Here is a 20,433-nt window from a genome sequence, read left to right as displayed (position 1 = left end):
AGTGTGTGTAAATAAGTATACAACTAAAGCAGACATGTTATCTTTTAACTGTCTGCGTAAGTATTTTATACAAGTATAGTAGATATCTTTTTTAGCTAAAGTAGTTACTACTCTATTTATTTTTGGGAGAAGGATCAAATATGCCCCTAAACTATTTGAAAAGGTTTAGATATAACCTCCGTTTAAAGATTGGTCCATTTATACCCTCGTCGTCCAACTTTTGGTCTACATATGCCCTTTTGAGCGTTAGTTGGCCAACTCGGAATATCCAACTCATTTTATTTTTATTCAAAAATGCCAAATGGATTTTCCACGTCATTTTTATTATAATCACTTGACATTTATATTCAAGGGAAAAGGGTCAAATATGCCCCTAAACTATTCAAAAGGTCTAGATATACCCCCGTTTAAAGTTTGGTTAATTTATACCCTCGCGTCCAAACTTTTGGTCTACATATGCCCTTATGGATGTTAGTTGGTCAATTCGAGATATCCAACTCATTTTACTTTTCTTTAAATGTCAAATGGATTTTCCACATCATTTTTATATATTATTACTTGACATTTATATTAAAAGAGAAAGGGGTCTTTTATGCCCCTAACTATCCGACCTAATTTTAAAACACATATATGACCCGTCTTTTAAGTAATCTATACAACCTGACCCTTTTTTTTAAGTACCCTATATGGGTCGGATTAGGGCATAATTGAACCATTTAAATGGCGAACACTATCGTGCTCTGATTGAAACTGCCGAGGAATCAATGGCACGACAACTAAAGGAAAAGGAAGTCGAGGTTTGAAAAGCGTTTAGGCGCAACGCAGAGCTGGAGGCGCAAATTTGGCAGGTAAGGGCAAGAGCAGAGGAATTCACCGCAACAACGTTACAGACACAACTGCAAGCTGCAGCAGGCGATGATGATGTAAATAACAAAATAATTCACACATATATGAGTCGGATTAGGGGCATAATTGAACCATTTAAAAGACGGTCGTATATGTGTTTTAAAATTGGGTCGGATAGTTAGGGCATAAGTGACCCCTTTCTCTTTTAATATAAATGTCAAGTAATAATATATATAAATGATGTGAAATCCCATTTGGCATTTAAAGAAAAGTAAATTGAGTTGGATATTTTGAGTTGATCAACTAACACCCATAAGGGCATATGTAGACCAAAAGTTGGACGTGAGGGTATAAATGGACCAAACTTTAAACGGGGGTATATCTAGACCTTTCGAATAGTTTAGGGGCATATTTGACCCTTTTCCCTTGAATATAAATGTCAAGGGATGATACATAAAAATGACGTGGAATATTCATTTGGCATTTAAATAAAAGTAAAATGAGTTGGATATTCCGAGTTGGCCAACTAACGTCCTAAAGGGCATATGTAGACCAAAAGTTGGACGACGAGGGTATAAATGGACCAAACTTTAAACGAAGGGTATATCTAAACCTTTTCAAATAGTTTAGGGAAATATTTGACCCTTTTCCCTTTATTTTTTTGTTTTTTCTGGAAATAAAAACTAGATTAATAAGCATCAGTCTTTTTTGTGTGGGGTCCAATAGTTGAACGTTGTGGCAGGTAAGGGGTGGGGCAGTTATAAACTTATAACTGAAAACAACGGATACACCATATATATTCTTTCTTTTCCTTTGTAGATGAGGATGAGTGGGATCCATGTTATGTTTTCCAACTGCTTCATAATTTCATTTCAATTACAATCATTATATCTAGGATTTATTTGACCATATATATATATATATATATATATATATATGAAAACGGTGATGTAGCACTCTCACAGGGCTGAATTCCCTTTTTTTTTTAGTTTTTTTTTTCTGATTTTGAAAGACATAATTTCACTCTAAAATATTTATATAACATTAATGATAATCATATTTAATGTCTTTCATCATCAATGCTATTAATTCCTTTTTCCTAAAACTTTTCAACTTTCTGCTAAATGCTTCACCATTGCACCTAATTTTTTTTGTTATAGTGCTAGTAAATAAAAGTAATAAAGAGTAAATTGCAACCGTTTTAATTTCTTCAGCTGTTATAGTTTTGTCTATATATGTCTTTTCTTTTGGAATTTTAATTATATTTTATTCAATGTAATCAAAATTTGTAGGTAAATAATAATATTAGTTTATTTTGGAATTTCAACTATTTCTATTTAGTTTTATCTTTGGTATTTGCAGGCAAATAGGTGCAAGAGGAAAATGTACGTAATTTTTGGTAAGTAAAATTATGTGCACCTTTTATTCCTTGTAAATCTGCTTTGTTCCCACTTTCAAGTATTTGTTATTGTTTTTGTCAAACATCCTGATGGCTACCTATTTGATATCCTCCCGACTGAGTTATTTTGCCAAGTAATCATTGTGTGGATGATCTTGAACGCTTTATCAAATTCTATGGGAAGGTGATTTCTCTTAGTTATATTTGCTCCTTTTTTAAAAAATTCTGAAATTGTATATACAAATATAATTTAATTATTTTTCAATATATACAATATAGTTAAAGAAGAGTTGATGAGAGTTCTCTGCTCCTCTTTTTCAAGACTTTTTATATAATATTACCTATTATAAATTTATAGAATGTATATGGAAGTGTTGATTGATTTTTTTTAAAAAAGCACGAAGATGATTTTGCACAAAATTTATAATAAAATGGGGATTTGACAAAAAATTTAGGCGAAATGAAGATAGAGAAATTAAAAAATATAAATACAAGATAAAGTGAAAATGGCTAAGTGAAATTTTTTAAAGGAGAGAGATTTTGAATCACTTTAACAAAAAAGGACGGAATGGAAATGGTTTGAAAATTAAAAAGGAAACAAGTTACGTTTTTACAGAATACCCCATTTTATATCCATCATATACATTCACTTGGGCCAAGATTTGTGTTTTACTAATTAAGTATTAGAAACTTTCACATAGAAACACTTAAAAATAATTAATTACTTTTCATAGCTATAGTTTATTAATTACAATTTGTAACTACATGATATATCGAGGAGAGAGGCGAGCGAGACTGGGAGAGAGAAGGGAGAGGCAAGAGAGAGGGGAAAAAGAGTGGGATAAAGGTGAATCGTATATATATATTGGTTAGATAATTGTATATTATATATATGTATTTGTATATATGACAAGAGAGATTGGGAGAGGGAGGAGAGAGGGTAGCGAGACTGGGAGAGAGAGGAGAGAGGCGAGCGAGATTGAGAGAGGAAGGAGAGAGACTATAGAGAGAGGGCATAGAATGGGAGAGAGGTGAATTATATATGTATATAACTGTATGTTATACATATACATTTGTATAAATAGCAAGCGAGATTGGGAGTGGGAGGAGAGAGGCGAGCGAGATTGAGAGATGGAGGAGAGAGGGATGAGAGTGGAGAGATCATAATTGTATATGTATATAGGTTTAAAAAATTGTATATTATACATATGTATTTGTATATCGTGGTGAATTATATATATACAAACATAACTAATCATACAAACTCAAAGTCAGCAAACTATAGCTATGATGAATAATTAAATAGTATAAGTTTGCTTAGCCATATAATTTTCTCATTTAAGTATTACTATTCCTTATTACTTGCCTTATATTTTTTTTTTGCTTTTCAATTTGTCTTTTTATTTTTTTAAAATTAACCAAACTGAAAAGAAAATTGTAATATAACCTCCTTTATTATATTAAAGAACAAAATCATGTACAAATATACATTCCTACATGTATAAATTTACGGGAAAAAAAGATTATAATACGAAAATAAGTGATTTCACTTGAAATTATATATTTAGTGAAGGTAACATAATGATGAAAACTAAAGGAAATAAATTTGAATTGTCTTCTTTACAGAAAAAGAATGGTACGAAAGTGTGATATTGCTACTAGACTGATGAATTTTAAAACTTCGACCATCAAATATAAATAAATCATGAATCTACCTCTCATTATTATGATACTTTATATTTTCAATAGGTTATATTATGCTTTTTATTTTTTTTAATATAAATTTTGTTATATAGATTTAAGTTGAAATTGTAACGATGTATTCTAATTTATTTGTTTTAAAGTAAAATCGAAGATGTTTTAGCTGTTGCAACTATTTATTTTAATATTTAAAATTTGAAGAATTATAAGGAACAAAAAGTATCATGTACATAAGTTTTTAATAATAGCACGAAGTACGAATTTGTTCACTAGTATATGTATTATTCAAAACTTAAGAAAACTTTGGAAATCGTGTTGAGCATATATAACTTATCATCACTTTGATAAATATATTTCATGTTGGGCATATAATTTTTAAATACAAAAAGAATCAGTATTTGGTCAAGTTCTAATATTTAAGAGTTTATAAAAGTTAAAAAAATTATTCGAACTTTTATATTTTATAAAGAGCATCCATTATTTATTAATTTCCACTAATATTTATCTACCAAATTATTACATAAATAACTAATAATAAGATTAAGAAAAAAGAACAAGACATATATTAAATACACTATTAAAGTTGTTCCATATTTGCATAAAGACACCTTAACATAACTATTTAATATCTTTGTAAATAGGCCATTTGACCCATTCACTCGTTTGGGTTGTTACCACGCACATGAGATGCGTCATGCAGTGTTGCCATGAACCAGTTTAAAAGTGTCACATGTCATTTTCTTTCTTCATTATTAATTAATTTAATCAATTTATATCATCTTCCCCAAATTTAAACCCAAAATAGCCGTTGGTGGCCCTAATTTTTTTGATTTCATGGTTTTTCCAAAGCAAGATCAACGTTGGTGCTCTCTGTTTGACAACTTCATCATCTTTCCCAAGAAAATAAGGTAGGAATTCATTTTACCTTTTGATTTCCAGTAAAAAGCATTAATTTGAAGTTTTTTATGGTTTAATTTCTTCTCAATTTTGCGATTAGGTTTTCATTGAAAATTTCTAATGCAATGTTGAATCGTATTTGTAATGATGAGAATGATTCGATGTTGCGAGTAAAATTGCAATGCAAACATGGTGACTTACAATTAGTGCAAACTTCATGGTCGGAGCATAATCCAACTCAAAGAGTTTGGTCTTGTCCACGCTATCGTGTATGTTTCCTAATTCATTTATGGAAATCTTTTGTTTATGTATTTTTCTTTCATTTTTTTTTCCGTATTTTAGGAGGATGCATGCAACTTCTTTAGATGGAGGGATCACGAAGAAGTTGAATACAATGCAAGTACGTTATTTTGAGATTAGGAAAGAGAATTAAGGAGTTGGAAGAAGTATTGACATTTTATGAAAGCCGTATTGAAAGTAACCAAGACGTGATGAAGGAGAAAATAAGAGCAAATATTATAACTTGAAGCTAATTGTCTTGATCAATATTGTGTGTTTTCTATTTTCAAGTCTAACAAAAAATGTGAAGGATGAAAGTTGTAGGTGTGTGCAACCAAATTTTCCTTAAACATCTTTAAATACTTTCAAGTTTTTGAAGTCATAAGTGTGTGTAACTAGAAAGTAATTGTCTTGATCTTGCTAGCTGTAGGTGTATGTAACTTGAATAATGGAAGTTGTAGAATGCTCAAGTTTTTATTGGTCTTTGTTGTCGAAATAGTTATGATTTGAACAAGTTGTTAATATATTTGTTTCTCTTGTCTATATTATTCTGGTAACTATTTGAGAAACTTAAAAAATATGTTCAACTACAAGTAAAAAGGCAACAATAAAATGACCAAAAAGAGGACTTCATTGCAACATAATCATTCAAGTTGTGTTTGATTACACACAAAATTGAGTTTGATTCCAACCAAAAAAAACACCAAAATATACATATTAAATTTTGTTTGTCAAAATAAACAAGACAACATCAAAATGCCCTACTTCCATGGAACAAGAGTCTTCCTAATTGAAGTTGTTTGGCTTTGACTATTAACAGTAGCAGCTGCTGCAAACCTAGTTTGTATAACCTTTTCAGCCCTCATTATTTCTAGGTTGCTACTAGTAATAGTTGTTTCCCCTTCCATTTGAATTCACGTACTGGTGTGTAGCAGATATCACCCGTAACAATATCAACCCTCTTTGTCACTCTTGTACCAGTATTTATGACTCTTCTACTTTGGCAATCCAGGCTGCTTAGTCAAACTAATACAAATTCAATTAAAAGACATTTAGGCTTGCATTGACAATTGTAAACTTACATTGAGAGTTGTAAATCCATCTTTAGCTTGGTATATGCCAACGCCTACCATTATTGGTTTTTCAAAAGGTCTTGTTTGTCCTTCACTGGGGTCCTCATGTTCTACTGGTTTCCTCCCTCTTTGTAGGCCTCTTCCATTGTAGGTTGCTTCATAACTAGTTTGACTATGTTGATCCATTCCTCTTTCTCTACCTAGTCCTTTATTAACATTTCTTTATTGAGGCATTCCTCTTCCTCTACATGTTCCTGCTCCTCCTCTACCTCTTCCCCTCCCTCTACCATTTGTAGTATGTACTTTGAAACCAAAATATTAAAACATATTTATATTTTCTAAATGATACAATAATTAGATATATTACCTTTGTTTTTGTAGCAATTCCATGTGATTGAGTTGGAACACCAATAGAACTTGAAGGAGCTCTTTCTGTGCCTCTTCCTCTACCACTTTCATTATTTGTGGTTGACTGCGAAGAAGGTCTAGGTGGTTGAGTTGAACTACTAGACCTTGCTCTTCCTCCTCCTGCTTAAATACATATACATGTACATATAATTTACATTTGAAAGTAACAAATAAAAGTATCTGTGTCTGAGAAGATGGTTCAGCTGACTGAATTGTACTAGTACCTCTTGCCTCAGAAGATGATTCAGTTTATTGGCTTGGACCAATTTGGTTTCTTGTATTACATCCTCTTTTATTTGTCCTTGTGTACCACATTTTCTACAATTCATAACAACACCTCTTTTGCTAAGCTTTCCAATTTTTCCTGCTTTCATCTACTTTTCTTCTAACCTTACTTGGTCTTCCAGACAACTTCTTGATCTTTGGTGGCTTTACAATTGGATTATTTGATATTGAACACATTTTCATGTTATTCATTGGCAGAATAAAATGGACATATGTGCTGAGGTATGTTTCCTTGCTATAACAACTAGCCACATAATTGATTGGTTCCAAATCCTTGTAATAAAGGGAAGCAACACCATGAGGACAAGAAATGCCCCTGAGCTGGCAAGAGCTGCAACTAAAACTCCTACTAACAATGTCCACAGTATGTGTAAATCCATGGTGTTTAATATTAAAACCTCTATCTCCATTCCAACCAAGTTAATTGCACAAACTTTCCAATATTTTCTTGCAAAATCTTCAAAGACATATATATCAGTGATCTAAGCGTTTGAGAACTCTCTCAAATTACCAATTCTTTTCATCATTTTCACCCTTATCTCCTCAAGCATTGTGATGATTTTTTATACCCTGTAGGCAATATCCAAGAACTAAAGCTTTCTTCCATATTGTTGTCCACAACATCACATTTGCTATAGTCTTGATAATACGTTGTGCACATTTCCTGTATATTATCCTTTAACTCAGCTTCAAATGTGGATTTATCAATCCTTCAAAATATTCTTCTTTTTTCAACTGCTTTCTAGTTTTTACAACAATTTGTTGTCTTGCACATTTTCTGTGTTCAACCAGTGATAATACATTTTCAACAACAATTTCTAGTCCCTAACAAACCAACATAACATAAAAAGAATAATTAAAATGCAAAACTCAACAATAATAAAACAGTATGATCATTCTTCAAGGTCAAGAATAATTACCTTTTGGGCATCAGTAATGATGGATAGTTGATGCCCTTCTCTAAGGTCGAGATCATCATTCACTAGTTCAAGAAACCATGTCCAGGTAAACTGATTGTCAACCTCAATAACTGCTAAAATAATAGGCAACATTTGGTTGTTTGCATGTCTACAAACTGCCACTAACAACTGGACTTTATACACATATTTGAGAAAACACCCATGAATCAATCAATCTCCTAACACCTCCAAAAATGCTTGTTTAAAGCAGTAAAGCAAAAATAAAATCCTTCAAAAATTTTCTGCCCAAATTCATCTTCTTCTCCAACTTTCACTACACAAGTACTACCTGTATTACTCATTAAAAATTCATTTTTATAATAAAGAATCTTACCATACTCTGCAATGTGATAACCCATGATATATTGTAACGCTCTAGTCTTAGCTCTTCTCACTGTTTTCCTACCAACATTAATATCCAACTCCTTTCTAATAATGTCCTGCAACAACAAAATGCTGATGCTTGGTTGTTGAGTTATTCTTTCTTTGTATTTGGTGGCTAAAAACTTTGAGTTGCAAATATAGTTATGACTTGATGTCTAACATTTATGAATATGGTTGTATCTTTTAAAAATGAAATCTCTGGTAGTTTTATCCTTACTTGCACACAATAGCCATAGACAAGTCTTTTTATAACATCTCACTCTAACTTTGCCAGGTTCATTCACATATTTTTCAATTTGAATATGTTCTTGGACTGCATATCTTGTCACTGCCCTCTAAATTTTACAACAGTTCCAAAACCAGGCATAATTCCCATTAATCTATTCAGAAGTTGCATTAAACACAACTTTATTTGGGGTTTTCTTCCTCCTAACAAGTTTATGCACTACTTGATCAACCTCTTCACCATCTCCCCCACATGTTTCATCATATATTTCAAAGCTAGGAGCTTATAACTTAGATAGTAAGGTTCATCAACTCCTAGATTACCAGTTAAGCTTTCCCTAATATCAATATTTGTCTCATCATACCCTATATCTTGACCTTTTCCATAAACATTAATCTGATCCGAAGTAGTACTAACTTTCTATTGTGACATATTGAAATGCCTCTTGGTTTGCCTTATATCTATATACTCTTGATGGACATCACTGTCAATCTTAGTGTCTTCATTAGTATACCCTTTAGATCCTGATTCATCTTCCACTTCATCATCAGTTGGATCATTATTTATTATAGGATCAAATGAAGGTATAGAGGAAGGAGAAGGCACAACATAAGGAGAGGGTGGATGCACAATGGAAGAAGGAGGCACAATAGAAGAAGATGGCGGAGGCACAACGGAAGAAGGAGGCACGTAGAAGGAGATGGTGGAGAACAATAGAAGAAGGAGATGGTGGAGGCATAATAGTAGACTCAATTTACAAATGGAGTGCTGGACGTTTCATAAGGACCAGTCGTAGGGTTGGAAGGAAAAGTAGAAGTAGGAGGCTGATTATTAGGATTAGAAGCCTCATTAAAAGATTCCTCACCTACCCCACTATCACTTACATTGGGGACAAACTCCAATTCAAGTGGGGCCTGATTAGATTTACTAACCATATGAAGAATTTACACCTCAATTGCATCCCCAACATTTATCATATTGAAAAGGTCAAATATTATCTTATCATTATCAAAAAAGACTAATAACCCATCCCACTTGATGAAAGAATCTACTGTATATCTTTGTTCCTTTATGTAGTCCTTGAACTCAAAATAAAACATCCTATCAACATCTACATCTAGGAATTCTGTCACATGCCCCCAATATATTTATGTGGAGGAACAAAATCGATTACCCCCATATACCATCTTAAAGTTATCAGAGTAAAAGTCATCCTGAAAAAACATGTAACAAAGACAAACACAATTTAAACACACATTTCAAGAACAAACTCTAACAAGCTATACACAACAAACATAATCACCAACAAACAAAAGTAGCAGAAACACTAACTAACAAGAGTAGAAAAAACACTAACAGTAGCAGTAGCTCTAACATTTAGCTCCATCACTAACAGAACAAAAGACTTGCAATCAAATTGATTATGTACAAATGGAAGTCTACAAATGTATATGAGACAAATAATAAGATTCAAAATAAGTGGATTACATCAAACCATAACATAAAACACAATCACTAATAGTCGCACTAAGTTGATAACACAAAACGTTAATCACTAACAGTTGCACTAAGTCAATAACACAAAAAAACCCTAACCCTAACAATAAGAAACTATAGTAGGTCGATCCCAAAACTTTTACACTATAATAATCCTTAGATTTTAGGGGAAGTTGATAAATAATACAACCTAACACAAAATGATATTATCAACATCAACACGACGAGAAAACTTTTCTATTTCTTTAGATTTTTTGGAAAGTTGAGAAATAAGAAAATAAAAGGAGAAGACAACTTTTATTCAAAGAACGGGGTGGGGAAAATTGAATTCTATCATACAGGGTGAGAAACACACGTGATTACATAGACGAGGGAATGGGTCAAAATGATCCATTTACAAATACATTAAATAGTTTGGTGGGGGTAGTTGCCGGTTTGAAAATTAAGGTGTCTTTATGCAAATACGGGATAACTTTGTTGGTGTATTTATGTCTTCTCTTTTTGTTTTTAGTGATTTATAATTCATTTTGAATCAGTGACAAGTTTGAGTATGCGATTAATGTATCTCTATCACAACCCAATTCATTGGTCCTTCCGACACCTACTCTACCACCTAGATAGAAGAATCCTCAACCCCGGAAGTGATTATAATAGAAAAATAAACAAGTCATAAGATAAAATCCTAATTGTTTAAGAAATAATAATAAATTGAGTTAAACCTCCAAAGTTATTTTAGAAGGAAATATACTAACACCTCCAAGGAACTAGTCTAAATATGTACAAGAGCTTCTAAGAGTACAACTTAGAAATATATAAGACATAATTCCCACCACAAGAAAAGATGAGTAGGTCATTGGATATCATCAAAGTCTTTGATAATGCTCAATTATAAATCTTACAAATTAGTCTACAAGCGATCGTAAAGAACTTGAACAAGGTTTGCATTGAATTCCACATAAAGGGTCTATGTTGGAATTCAATTAGGATGTAAAATTTGGGAGCTAATATCTTATAGGTTTATGGAATCAACGCTTAGCATAAAATAAATTTTAGAGATTGCAAATTATCAATTTGAGAGAATTTAGTTTACAATTGATTAACAGTAGTGAGTGAACAAAAATAATTAACAAATAGGATAAATCTAGGAGTGTGCACACTTGGGTATCAATTTCGAGTATGAGAAAACGTAATTGCTCACTTAGTTCCCAAAGGGTAGGCTAGATCAATCTAAATCACAAGATGAATTTCTCAATAACACGTTGTTTGTCACAAGAGATTTTTCATGTCTCAAATGCAAGCCACACAAAACAATTCATAACCTTAATATAGACCTTATTTTCAAGCAAATCTAGCATTTGACAATGAAATCATATTTTTTTTCAAAAAACTAAAAAATAAAATTTAAAGCCAATATGCAATTATCGATCCAATTGTCCACTTCATGTAATCCTTTTCAAGAAACATGAATATATAATCTATATTAGGGTTCACAACCTCAAATCATTAATTAAAACATGCTAAAAGCTAAACCTATTTGAATTAGTATGAAATAGAGAAATATACAAAGAGGGTCGAGGCCGCATTGGTGGGGGAAGCCAAATAGTTCGGTCTCGGAGGTCAAAAATTCAAACCTCTTCTTTAACCACCCTACTAGGGGTGGGGCAACTATCTTTGAGAATACCGCAAATAGGTATTCAGTCAAGGTCGAGGTGGGATGGCACGCAGTAGAGCGTTTTTCCCATTTTTTTGCCTTTCAGAAGGGTGGCCTACAGAAGTACATGGTGGAGGGGGGGGGGGAGACTAGCCTCATTACTTCCCATTGGGTAAGAGATTCACCTAACCCACCTACCCACTCATCAATCACGATGTTCAACTGACTTGCATTGATAGACTTCTATTGTATTGGAATTAGGCACACATATTTTTACTGTTGTCAATGGATCTCTTTCATGTTTGATTTTCCCTCATCTTTATCAAATCGATCTTAACCACTACCTACATTCAAGGAAATTGTGCGCCACAAATTAGATCCAATAAAGAGACCCACAATTCCGTAGAAAGACACCATAATTCCTTGTGAAGAAAAATTATTTGTTGAGGTGGAAAAAAGATAGAAAATTTCTACCAAGGTAACTAGAAGTTCCAACTAATAAGACATCCAATATTCTACTCAAAATCTAACTTCATTTGCACACCATTAGAACATAGGTTTTAGCTACATGTATGGAAATTAAAGAAATTTATACTAAAAAGGTTGTTTTTTATTTGAAATGATTGATCCAAACATCAAATACCAAAATTCTAAAAAAACCCCCTACCAAATTCAAGTACAAAATTGCTTAACACTCAAAATCCTTAGGTTGGTCTTATGTATAGTTATAACCTATAAGGGAAGATATTTTTTTGTTCTTTATTCAAAGTTGATGAGTGGTGAATTTTCACTCATTTGAGTCTCTTTTCTTATGATTTTTCTGCACTCAAAGTAGAAGAGACTAACTATCCTTTGAATTGTGTTGATTTAAAGTGTTTGTTTCTAGGATGTAAACTGATGCACAAAAGTTGAAATTAAGAAAAATGTGTCAGTAAATAAACTCCATGTATCTCACATATGAAAGACTATTCACTTAATCAAAGTAGTTAACATTCCACATAAGCGACCAAGCGGTGTTCCCTTCTGTGAACTGGTCTGAAAAGGCAGAAGTTGCTCAATCGTACTTATGTTTGCTTTTGCGAGGTTTGATTATGTGAATCTCCTGTTGCTTTTATGAATCCCATCTTTTTAGACAGGGCCATAATGAGAAATTCTCAAGCATTGGACCCAAAATTCAAAAAAATAAAGATAGGGTGGAACATTATTAATTATCAAAGAATTGATAGAGAGAGAATATTGTAGAGAGAAAAACTCATCAACAATTGATTTTCTATTGTTCTTGATCTTGAGGTTGATACATTGAAAGCAAGTTGCCTCATATTTCATTTGTGGATTTGGAGATTTTTTTCTAATTTAGTAAATCTCTTTTACCTTTTTTCGTTTACTTATTTTTAATTACTAGAAATATGGATGTAATTGCTTGTGTGAAATTGGAGCTTTTGCGCTAGAAATAGAAATATCTATTTGGATATTTAATTTATTGATTTTGCAGTTTCTTATTTCCACGTTTGATTTCATGAAATAGGTTCAATCTAGTTTTCATGTTTGAATTTATGGGTTGAGTGTGCTTTCTCAATCCTAGATTTCGATCTTCATGGGTTGCTTGAAAATTAATCTGTGAAGTGGATAATTAGACTGATAATTACATTTTAGCTCTGAATATTTAATTTGAGACCGAAAAGATACATTTTAGAGCTTCATTTTTAGTGAAAGTCTTTCTCCAAAGATAAGTCTAAGTTAGCTTAGTGAGTTTTTTTTGTTGAATTACATGATTGAGACCAAATGGACATGTCATAAAATAGTCCTTTGAAACCGAAAGGAGATTAGAATTGACCTACTATGGCTTAGACTACCTACTAGTGATTGATTTTGGATTGAACTACAATGGATCGTTTAGTGTTAATTGAATACCAAATTTGTTCAATTCCCATGCATTCATTGCTTTATATCATCTCTGCCCCGGTTAGAAGTGTAGCTAGAAAAATTGTTTTCCTCGTATGTTAATATTCAAACTTGTATGCTAGCTTTATCTTTTCAACCACCGACAAATTAATTTCTGTGGGATTCGGCCTAACTCTTAGTTAGGCATTTTTACTAATGACAACTTTTGTCCCTTTTAATTAGTTTAAAGAGGATATTTGAGCGTAATAAGAAAATGGCACTGCTATTGGGGAACAATTAGGTGTATTGATTTGGTTTAAGATTTCTAGTTTACTTTTTCCATGTAGATTGTGAATTTTTTTGTTTGATTTATATGGACTTTGTGGTCATTACATTTTAGGAATCATATGCCCTTTACCGACCCATGACATGTTGGTGAAACAATTGTGACAAATAAATTTAGGTTGGGATCATATACAATAAGCTCATTTGGGGGCAGGAAAGCACCTAACTCAGTGCTATGACATGGTCAACTTTGAGATTGGGCTTGCTACTCTTAGGTCTAAGGTAAAAAAAATTGTGAGGGTGAAAATTCCTCATTATCCAATGACAAAAAAAGAGCTAAAAAGGATCTCATGACTTTCACCTTGTTTGGTGCGATTAGACGATTTTCTGGATTGAATTGCTTGAAGCCAATACAAGAGAGGGTCAGTGTGGATATAGAATATATCTTGAGTTGGTGTAACCAACCCAAGACAATAATCAGTGTCATGATTCAAGCCTACACCCTGGGTGGGACAAGCACTCAAGAACCATTGCTGGCCCCACGAGAACCGTTGGTATGACTTACTTAGGGGAAGACTTAAACTTCAGAAAATAATCTCAAATAAAGAACTTGTGAAAAATCTTAGAATGTCTTTAAATAAAGCATCAAACTAGACAAAATGGTTATTCAAGTCTCATAGAAAAACATTTGAAATACAAGGCTAAATGACTCGTAATTAACTATCTACTATCTATGAAGCCTTTAAAATAACGGAGATGGATGTTGGGACAAACCTCACAACATTCTAATAAACTAAAACTAAAACTGAAAGCAATAAAAAGAGTCTTCTATAATGCAAGAGGCTCACCACCAGTATGTGAACTACTCATTGGATCAACAATGCACTGGATGTCTATCCTAGTTACATGTGTTTGCATCATAATAAGGTATATGCCAACTAGAATCTGTAAATTGAATGTATGAGTATGCGAGTTGGAATGCTAAACACAACATAGGCTTGAAAGGAATCTAAAGAACTTACTTGGCTCAAATAAACTCAAAATTAGTGAACTCAATTTGATATAAAGTAGTTTGAAAACAAGTGCAACATAAAAAAAATCTATTTAAAGCATCGCATCAACTCTGTATGTATGAAAGATACAATATAACTCTGTGATGTAGAAATACTAATAAACTGTGTATATAAGAATTCAATTACTTCTGTGGGAGTTTCTCTAACTGATAACCATCATGTAAGAGCTATTGTGATGATACATCATTTTTTCTCATGCTGCCGAGGTTGTCTTATACCTTGCCATAAGTATAGTTACTGAACTACTAAGTGGATCCACTAGTCTATTCTAAAAAGCACTAAAGGAGTCATCTTAAAAATATGACCCTTTTCTACCCATGGTGGCTACATTGTTTATGGGGGCTGTGAGTTGTTTGAACTCTCCCCCATATCGTTGCTCATACTACTTCCAAAAATATTATATTAGCTCTTATGTTTTAAAAAAATACTTCCTTCTGTGATTTGAGATTAATGTTATAAAACTTAGCTCAAAGTCTACCTTGGAAATCAAAGTTTTCTTTCTTGCTTTATTATGAAAGCACATACTCTTTTCTGAAAACTAGCTTAAAGGTTCTTTGAAAATCTCATTTTCCATTTTTAATTAAATGTAAAAACATTTTAAAATTTTGGGAATACTTGGTTCCCATATACTTATTTGAAGAAATGAACTTCAAATCTGAACTCTTTGCTTAAGTTTAAAACTTAAGACTTTAAACAAAGTTAAAACGATTATGAAAGACTTATGAAGATTTTAAGAAATTATCTTGATTTAACTATTGATTTATTGACTTGACTCTTAACTTCTTGACTTAACTCTTAACTTTTTTTTGAGTTGAATTATGGATTCAAGGATCATGATTTGTGATAGGAAAGATCTCATGATGTTTATGAATTATTTTAGATAGCTAAACATGGGAAAATGATCAAAAATTGAAATTTGAAGGTAGGTGTGCGACGTGGAGAAGCATTAAAATTTTTGTTTCGAAAATACATTTTGAGAAAGAATGACCCGTGATGGCTCTGCGCCGCGAAATAATTTTTCCTAGTTCTTGGGAATGGCTGCACGTCGCACCACCACTGCCGAATTTCGTTCGATGAAAGTTTTTCTTCGTTTTTCATCTCTAAACCCATGGGTTCTTTTTGCAACGATAATATGATCAAAGTAAATCATATTATACTAAAAAACACAACGAAAAATGTGAATCAATCTGAAGAAACTCCAATCAACACAACTCACAAGAATTGAAATGAAATTTATGAAGAATTCAAGGATTTTTCTTTCAAATCTAATAACTTCGCTGATATTGAATCATGATTGGCGCGTGGGTGAACTAACTCAACACAATATGATCTCACATACTTTTGCAGGGATCACCCCAACGAAATGCCGAAGCTAATGTCAACGAATCTTGAACATTTTTCTTCTTTCTCCTCTTTTCCTCCTTTCTCCAACTGTAGCTTGAAATTCACTTTTCTAAAACTGACTAAAATCTAACTTTACCCCAATTAAACTCCTAAAAATAAATTAGGATAATTTGGTAAGGAAAAAACTAAAATACCCTTCTAAAATCTGAATTTAGACTTTCCTTAGTCTAACATCCCAACTTCCAAAGGGAATAACTTACTCATAGGACTCGGAATCGCGCAAAATCGGTGACGTTGGAAAAATCATTCCAACCATATTTTGAAGTGCTTCTAAATCATCCCGATCTAGAATTTATGACCGTTTGAAGTTGGCCAAAAACTTATTTTTTCTAACTTAACTAATATTTTAGATTTTTAATTATTTTAAAAAATGACTATTTCTAGTTCTTAGCTTTTCCATAGCTATTTCGAATTACGAGATGTTACAATATCTCCCTTTTGGGTGTAACACCCCAGAAGTTCCATGACTTAGAATAGAGCCTCATGTAGTGTATTATGCCAATTGAAGACCTAATCTAATGTATTCAACTTGGTTAAGAGGTATTAAGAGATAAACGTCAAGGGACGACCACGACGTCCGGAGATTTGTGAAGATGACCTAGTATGACTTAAGGTGTTGCAAGGGGTCTAAAGACTCGGATAAAAGTCAAACTTGGTAAAAAGGCTTAGGATATACATTAGCGTGTATTTAGGGTCGAAAAATCCCGGTACGACTCTCCAAGGACCACCCTAAGGGCTCTCGAGGAGGACCTAACATTTGAACATAAAAGCTATCAAAAAAGTAGTGTGCTATCGACGAACTCGTTGGTTCCCACTTAGAATTGTCATCTTGAGCCTACAGATTCCATCCTCTTTCCTAAACCACGAATGACCAGGACGACCCATGGTTGGGACAACTGCCTGTTGATGGGATCTCGTCTTTCGGGACCCCAACTCACTGTCTCAACATGATCAATTAAGGGGTGAATAGGTAATTAGTTAATTCATTAATTAATGGTTAGGTTCAGTTTTAATTAGTTAGTTTAGGACTATAAAATGGTCCTCAGTCATTAAACTAACCTAACACTACATAAATCCCAAAACCCAATTAACTCTCACTTCTATCTACTTTCTCTCACTACCTCAATGACCCCTATTGAAGATCAAGTTCAAGCTTCACAAGGTCTTCAATATCAAGGCTTTAATAATCAACTATTTAAGAATTAGCAAGGTATGAAAGCTATTCATTCTTGGAACTCCTTTCCCCAAGAGGTTCTTCAAAGTTTGGTTTTCAACGTTCATCCAATTTTGTGGGTTATCTTACAAACTGATTTAATGTGATATTGATTTGATTTATATTTATGGATTATGATTGTTTATTGGTGGATTTATGTAGTTCCTTACACTTTGACCTTATTTTCCTAAAAGATCCATGAATATCCATTTTCCTAAACCCTAACTATGAATGAGATTGATAAATGATTAGTGATGTTGTAATTGGATGCACTATTACTTAATTTACTATATTATGATGTTGATTAGATTATTGGATTAATGTTGTGGAATTGAGGGTGAGGTCTTGAAGGAGATTCTTGGAAGCCACTGGTAAAACTTTCAAGATCATGAGCACTTTAATTCAATTATGTTGGTCTATTCTTGATGATGATGTTCAATTGGAGTATGAATACGTGAATAGGATAGGAAGATGATGAGTTGATTAATATGATAGAATGTTATGAATATGATGCATGTGAGATGATGATAGGGGTATAATAATGAAAGATTGAAAGTGATTCTTTTATGTACCTTATTATTATGACTATGATGTGATGATCTCACTAAATTTTGGGTTGTGATGAAAGGAAGTTCTCATTCTAGACCTAAGAACTATGATGATGATTATACAAGGGGTTAGTCCCTAAGGCCTATATTGTAAACTAATGTTAAGGATAGCTTAAAGATACTTCAAAAAGGGAATTTAGCTTAGCACTGAGTGAACTAGTCAATGAGAGGTGTCCCTTCCCAAGAGGAAAGGTAGGTTCACTATTGTTCTCATGAGATGGAGACTACAATGCTAATGTGCATAAAGAGAGTTTCTCATAACAATCTTCTATTTCCTTAACTATGTGCCCCCATATGAAAACTAGCTAGTGGATCCACTTAGATGCTACGATTATGTATGGTTCTACCTTGGCAAGTAGAGCACCTTCTTTCGGTATAGGGTTTCATGACACCGGATTCCATGTTAGCTCACATGGTCTGTTATCGGAGATCTGGCCCTAGCTGCCTCAGACCTCCATTTTATGGCGTAGTCTCTGGAGGATTCACTTGGTTTCTTCTTCAAGTTTTGAACGTAAAACCAGTCAGGTGCATTTTCTAAATTAAACCCAAACCTGTTCATAATGTCTGTTGCCATATCCACCCGCTCAACCCATTTTTGAGGGTATTTCTCAATATATTATGATAGAGCCTCCCTAGTAAGACTCTTCATAAACAACTTGATGAGTATCTTCTTATCTCTCCCACCCCTACAATCTTGTCACAGTACATTCGTAGGTGGTCTTTGGGATTCCCAATCCCATTAAACATCTCAAACTTTGGAAGCTTGTATCCTTCCGACAGTTCTACATCACGATGCATGCACAAGTCGTCACAACTCAGTCCTCCTAACCTCTTGCTTCCTTTCACATGTTTCATCCTGTTGGCCAAGGTATCTAATCTCTCGGTGAGAGTTTTTATCATAGTGTCTTTTTGGTGGGACTCTGATTCATGGAGATCGCGGGTCACATGATTGGTTTCCTCATATATAGGATTGAGGTTGTTATTTCCCAGAGTATGTAAAGGGTTTGCATTTGACATTGTTTTTGAATGGTCTGCTTATTTTGTTGATAGTAGTAGTGCAAATGAATTTGGGTATTTTGGGCATGAAGCGGTGGGCATTTGGATGAGTAGGTTCGGGTCGGGATATATTGATTGGAGGATTATTTGGCATGGTTGTTTGGTTGATGTGATGAGGATTGTCTATATTTTCTCCAAACTGGGTTCCAAGAGAGATAAACAACTTGACTAAATCGCGCATATGTTCTACCTCTTCTTCCAACTCTAAAATCTTGTGTTCAAGCCTCAAGACAAGATCACTTTGAAGTTAAACTCCATCAGAAGTTTCTAACCTTCCGTTGGTGTTGTTGTCATCAACCATTTTACCCTTATCTTTGTAGCTTGATCATTGAGAAGGAGGTTAAGAGGGTTCCCTTTTGATCGTGTATGTGCCAGAGTGAAGGAAAGATCAACCTTAGGAATGGGGAAAACAATAAAATCAACAGAAAACAATGTTAGGGGATTAAGACAATAACATAATAACAATTCACTGTTTAAAATTAACGTTCTAAATGCATGGGACCTCGTTGAGCCAGAGGTAGACCTAAGACGACATATAAGTGATGTATGATAATCAATTCAAGCCTTGTTTGTCAAAGGGAGTTTAGAGTTAGATAAATAATAAAACGTCTTTAATTTATTGAAATAATTTCACTTGACTACATCAAAATAAAGCAAAACTAAAAATAAGCTAAAGGACTAGGGATAACATATGGAAATAAAGAACCTAAAAAACTTCAATTATGTTGGTCTCCAATATTAGGCACAATCTGCTGCCTCATTTCAAAGGTGATATCATAATTGATGTTGAGAAGGTTGCGCGCCCATATTTTTTCCCTTTCATCGCCAAAACTCAGAAGACCCTCTTTGCTTAAATCTACATGCTACGCGTCCTCTAGAAGCCACACGTAATATTCAGGGTTGCAGAAGGGTCGATGTTCTTGAACATCGATAGTTACCACCCTCTCCCATCTTCGTAGTATGGTGTTCACTTGTCGTATTTCTGGCCCAAAGTCATATCCACGATGGTCCATGTGGGATCGAAGAGGTGTCATTTGGATTTTTCCTGAATTGTCAAAGGACTCGAAGTGGTGCGTATGGTTTCACACCATTCAAAAAAATAAGCTTGATAAAGTAAATCTCATCACCCCTTATAATGGAACACCTAGGTTTTAACCAATTATACTTCCATTGAATTTCAATGGCCGAACGCTCCTTCAAGTATGTAAACTAGTCCTCCGTTCCTACAGGGGAAATAAAATATGTCATCCTTGCATGGTGATTGACAATTTTGTTCCCCATGGTCACTCTAACAATTTCTATCTTATT

At 33.4% G+C, this 20,433-nt stretch overlaps 1 long non-coding RNA gene across 1 annotated transcript; it reads left to right on the top strand.

Annotated features, from left to right (window-relative positions):
* The first annotated feature begins 1,911 nt into the window (after nucleotides 1-1,911).
* Nucleotides 1,912-5,668, top strand: LOC104648689 (uncharacterized). The gene is made up of 4 exons (XR_742666.4): nucleotides 1,912-2,245; nucleotides 4,796-4,854; nucleotides 4,944-5,112; nucleotides 5,186-5,668. It is a non-coding gene; the product is annotated as an uncharacterized lncRNA (long non-coding RNA).
* The last annotated feature ends 14,765 nt before the right edge of the window (nucleotides 5,669-20,433 follow it).

Source organism: Solanum lycopersicum, chromosome 8 (genome assembly GCF_036512215.1).
Source record: "Solanum lycopersicum chromosome 8, SLM_r2.1".
Taxonomy (NCBI): Eukaryota; Viridiplantae; Streptophyta; class Magnoliopsida; order Solanales; family Solanaceae; genus Solanum; species Solanum lycopersicum.
This window is presented reverse-complemented; position numbering and strand designations above follow the sequence as displayed.